The sequence below is a fragment of the Mustela nigripes genome, chromosome 12 (assembly GCF_022355385.1).
Source record: "Mustela nigripes isolate SB6536 chromosome 12, MUSNIG.SB6536, whole genome shotgun sequence".
NCBI lineage: Eukaryota > Metazoa > Chordata > Mammalia > Carnivora > Mustelidae > Mustela > Mustela nigripes.
The window spans coordinates 72,053,706-72,059,146 of record NC_081568.1 but is presented as its reverse complement, the minus strand read 5'-3'; the positions used below and the strand labels follow the sequence as shown (position 1 = coordinate 72,059,146).

The 5,441-nt window shown below is 45.8% G+C and overlaps 1 long non-coding RNA gene across 1 annotated transcript; it reads left to right on the top strand.

Annotated features, from left to right (window-relative positions):
* Window positions 1-316: 316 nt before the first annotated feature.
* Window positions 317-5,019, top strand: LOC132027874 (uncharacterized). The gene is made up of 3 exons (XR_009407234.1): window positions 317-749; window positions 2,969-3,076; window positions 3,353-5,019. It is a non-coding gene; the product is annotated as an uncharacterized LOC132027874 (long non-coding RNA).
* Window positions 5,020-5,441: the final 422 nt, after the last annotated feature.

The window sequence follows — 5,441 nt, the reverse complement described above, 5'->3', positions numbered from 1 at the left end:
AGCAGACTGGCCTGAAAGCCAAGACGTTACCAAAGGAAAATAAACAACAGGTATTTGAGGTGACAGGTGCTGGGTTATGGAATTGGGGAGACAAGGTAAAAAGCTACTAGGATTTCCTCATTGCACATTTTTGCATGTGCAGTAGAATAAGCACCATCAGGGAGCTGCTCCATGACCAGTGTTGCCCCTGGAGACAGAGGGCAGGAGCAGGAACTGTTCTTTCTCTCTGACCTGCATGCTTTCTGGGGCCCAGCCCCACAGGTAGGCTCCAGACCCCGGGGCTTGGCTCTTACTTAGCCTGACCTGGGTTCCAGCCAAGGCCTCTGGGAAGGGCGGACTCAGGCTCTTGGTGTCCTCTAAGAAGTGCTGCTGCCCTTCTCAGGACCCTGGTTGGAGTGGAACCTGACTATCCTCACTTTCTGTCCAAACGCATGCAGTCAGGGAGGCCACAGACTGGCAACTGTGTTCAACAAGCTTCCAAAGAGGGTGTCTGAAAGGTGGGTGGGGCTGGGGCACAGGAATGTTTGTATTTCAAGTGGCTGCTGCCCATGAATCACCAATTGCATTCTGTTCTCTCAGCTCTGCGAAGGCATCATTTCCAGCAGCCTCATGCCGAGCTGGCCGCCAGAGCCTCTTAGTGTGGCTATAAATAGCAGATCATCAACTCACCTCTTCTGAGCTCAGCACAGTCTCTTCAGTTCACTGTGTCTTTCTGCTGCCTGCGTGTCAACGTCACTCAGATTTCCCAGGTGAGGCCTGGCTGAGAGTCCCAGGGCATGCTTTAGGGGGCTGCACGGTTTAGGTGCCCAGAGCTGTTCAGGGTGCCAGGGAGGGCAATGGCAGACTTTTGAAGAGCTTGACATTTCAGGTGTCATAATTACTATCTCCCGTCTCCGAGCTCCTCTCCAGTTAAATGCAGCACCAAGGGACTGTCATTTCTTGAGGAGTCCTAGAAATAAAAGGCAAGGGACTCACCAAAAACACACCGAAAGAATACCACCTGGAGTGGGTAGCACCAAATGAAAGCTTTCATGCCTTCCTACGGACTTGTCCCCTAACACTGAATGAAATAATTTATAGTTCAACAGCGGCAGGAGTGAGAGACAATGAATGAAAGACTTTACGACTCCCTGGCTTGAGAAGTGAGCTCACATATTTTAGGATTACTCCCAGCTTCTGTTCACAGAGTGCTCCCTGTGTGCCAGCCTCAGTGCCCACTAGCATACCAAGTTAGCCAATGGACAGACTGCTAGCATCAATGGCTTCCTGTAGGAGAGGCTGTGGCTCTCACAGTCACACCAACAGGGCTGCTGGCTTCCAGAATCCAATCTCTGAATGGCTGCACTTTCTGACACCTGCAGAAGAGGACCGTTGGGGTGCCCACATACTCGGGTGAGCGGTGGGTTGTGGACAGTAGTCTCCTTTTTCCAATTCCACGCATTCCATGACCGTAAGTAGGAGCCCAGATGCTCAAGACCCAGGCTCTACTGGCACTTGAATGTCCACTGGCACCGTCTTCTTCCAAATCTGATCTTCTCCTAGCTGTAGGGGAGGTACCAGTCTCCACTTGGCTTTCCAAGCCCAGTTTGATGGTCTTCCTCAACCCTTCCCCCTGAAACAGGCAGGGGTCAGGTGGGACTCTCCACCCACCCCACCCCCTGCCCCGGGAGCAGCCTCCCTTTAATCTGTTTCCTCCTCTGTCTCCCCACTTTGAGGCCTAGTCCCCTTTATTGGTTTGTCACAATAGTTCAACGCTATGCCCAGGGAATGTTTAAGAACACAGATTCTTCATTCCCTCCCTCCCTTGGTTCAGACCCCCTGAAACCAAATCTCTCAGGGTACAGGTCAGAATCTGGATTTTTTAAAAAAATTAACATATAATGTATTATTAGCCCTAGGGGTATAGGTCTGGGAATCGTAGCATCTGGATTTTTTAAAAAGCTCTCCCAGTGATCTCTGCAGCCAGGGTTAGGAGCTACTTTGTCTAACTGGCCACCTAGACTCCAGGCTCTCTCTGTTCTGAACCCTCCCAATCACAGCTCTCAGTTTAGTTTTCCTAAACCATAGTTTATCTTGTGTCACTCTCCTGCTAAAGACCCTCAAGTAGCTCACCCTGCCTGCAGGAAAGCAAAATCCTTAGTGTGGTGTTCAGGGCCCTCTGCATCGTGATCCATTCATTCTCCTGTTCACCCCATCCTCCAGCTACAGAGCTACCTCTCCCTGCAACGGCCTCCTGGCCCTGCTCTTTCTCCGTTGCTTATCTGGACTTTAAGTGTCAGCTGGCCCTGGCAGAACACACTGAAACAACAGAGATCCCTCCTTAAGACTTTGAGCCCTCCAATAAAAGGAAGGAGGAATTATTGCTCAAATGTCCCTCTTAATTCAAGAGCCACGTGTGCAGCTTTAACTGAAGAGAGTTTTGTGGGGCCTGCAGATGAAAGGAGATCCGCCAGCAGAGACGACACGATCGATCGCAGTAATGTGTAAACACAGGAGAGCAGGAGTGGTCCGGCTTGTGATTAATTCCAAGGAGATGGTATTTCAGCATTCTCCTTGCTTTTACTCAAGCCAGGGAGACAGAGCAGGTCTGGTAAGCACTGGGGCCAGGGCCAAGTGTCAAAATGCCGCTCATGTTTTTTTGTCTCCCAGTCCTGGGACAAAAGCAGAGGACCACATTTGGATCTTGTCCAAAAGGTCAAGAGTGTTTTACTAATATGATTAAACAGTGTGCGTGTTTGGACTTTGAAACCCTCTTCCCATAAAGAAACACCAACCCCCAAATAAAATATAAAGTGACTGTGTTGACTGACAGCAGGTGTTATTTCAGAACGGGGGCTGTAAATTGTTCCCCTCAAGGGCTTCAGAGTGAAAATGAACCTGAAAGAACTTCTGGGTAAATGTGGCAGAAGAGTCTCTCATGAATCTCCATCTGCTCTCTTCCAAAACTTTACTAAAAACAACTATACAGGAGTAGAAAGAGTTACAGATCCACAAGGTCTATGGAAACAGGAGAGGAGATGGCAGCAGACAAAGGATGGAACACATTTTTGGAAGGTGGGAAGCAGAGGAAGGAGTGGTGAGTCACACGGCAGCATGGGGGAGGCTGAAGGCCTGATTCCTACACAGGTGCTCTGGGGGACAGCCAGGGTGGAACTGCCGGTGGGAGGGCTGGTGGAGGCCGTGAGAGCACAGTCCCCGGGGCAGTGGGTTCCCACACCTTACCCACTCCTGTAGGTCACCTGAGGTGCTTACTGGGAAGGATGGGCATAAAGCACAGAAAATATGGAGAACAGACAGAGATCTAGATGCTGAAAGGTAAAATCCCAGCCCCTTTTCCTTACTCTGCTTTCAGAAAACCTTCAGGCACAACCCTTTCCTCCCAGGATGGTGACTACAGGACACTTTTCTGTAGAAGCTGAGTAAACTCAAGGGAAAGACCTACAGATACAGACATGATATGGAGACAGACCCTCAATGGAAGACCCAGCTCATGACCAACTCCCCTCTACGGGGAAGTCCACTGTTTGAAAGCTCCACCCAAGCATGCTGACCAGCGAATCATTGCTTCAAAGCATAATTCTTTGATATTATCAGAGAGCCAAGATCCCATTTAAGGAAAGCACCAGATGTGAGAAATGGGGAGGGGAAGGAGAAGAAGAATGTCTAAGTTCAGGGAGAGGAAAGCTTTAAAAATGCTATAAAAATCCCCAGGGAGAGAAAATAAGGTTTCTATTTCAAGATTCATTACCCACAAAATGTCAGAACACCAGAGATACAGAAAAGACCCTAAAAGGACCCAGACAGAAAAAACAGGTCAATTGAGAGTATCAGGGATCAGAATGGCACCAGACTTCTCAAAAGCAACACTGGAACCTGGGAGATAATGGAGTGAGGCCTTTAGAACTCTAAGTGAGAATTTTTTATAGCTTAGAAATATAAACCCAAACCATTAATTAGGAGAAACAGTAGAATAAGAAATGTTTTCAGACAAAAGAGATCACAAATAATGGGCCTCTCATGCTCCCTTTCTCAGGAAGTTCTCCACCCAAACAAAAGAATAATTCAAGGATGAGGGGTGCCTGGGTGGTCAGTCAGTTGAGCATGACTCCTGATTTGGGCTCAGATCATGATGTCAGGGTCACGGGGTCAAGCCCCACATCAGGATCTGTGCTCCATAGGAAGTCTGTTTATCTTTCTCCCTCTGCTCCTCTCCTCCCTCTCTCTAAAATTAAAACAATAACAACAACAACAAACATTCCAAAGATGAGGATGACATGCCCAGGAGAGCAAAAGGGTACCCAAGGTGATGCTGAAGGAGAGCCCTAATGACAGTAAGGTGGAAAGCCCAGGGGCAAGAGCTCTGCTCTGAGCCAGAGGATGAGAACTTCATGTGAGAGATGGTCAGATTACTTGACAGGTATGCCCAGGTAGAAAATTATGTTGAAGGGCTATTAGACAGTTGTAAGAATTAGGAATAAGTTCTTTTAAAAACTGAGTAAATAAAAAACACGAGGCAATTACTACCTACAAAAAAAAAAAAAAAAAAAAAAGCCTATGACAGATAAACTGTAAAAGAAAGTAAACACAACACCACAAAAATTTACATAGCCAAAGTAATGTAAACACAGATTATTGATTTAGTCAAAGATGGTAATAAACAGTGTTGGAAAGCTGGAGGAAAGAGAAGGAGGATGCAGGTGCCAATGGATTAAAGCAAATCCTCATCTCCCACAATTGCAAGAAAACAGATAATCTTTAAAATTGACAAATCAACAAAACAGCACTCTAAGCGTATTATCTAGAGAAATGGAAGAGGAAGTTAAAACTGGGAAACAGCTGAAAGAGTTTATTTAACTGGGTACCTTTGGGTTATCAGACTGGGGTTGGGGTTACATGGGACAAGGGATTACTATTTTTCACCCTATGCCTTTGAGTACTGTTTGAATTTTTGTGTGTATACGTTATTGTCATAAAAATAGAAAATTTTTTTTGAAGAAAAATAAAAAGAAAATATAAATTGACAAAAACATGTTAGATATTCATTAATTACATTCATGATTTCTTTCTGTCTGATCATTCTGTTCGTCTGTGCCCTCATTAACTTTTTTTCTTTCAAAGTCTTAAATATGGATTGAAAAATATGGTGAGGTTGCCAGAGAAAACACATTTGGGATATACTTATACTAAAAAATAATTTGTTGTTTATCTGAAATTCAAATTTAACCAGGTGTCTAGCACTTTCATTTTGTTAAATCGGGTGCTCTAAAATGTGGGCTCTCCTTTTGCTTATTCCACAGGCTAGGCCTCTGGCTAAATTGATAATGAAACCAGAAAGTTCATTGCAGTTATATTGGCAGTGCAGGGGACATATACAGAAACTGGAAAAACTACCTAGTCAGAGGCTGAGCAGTGATTTGGGATGTAGTCAAGATAAGGATGGC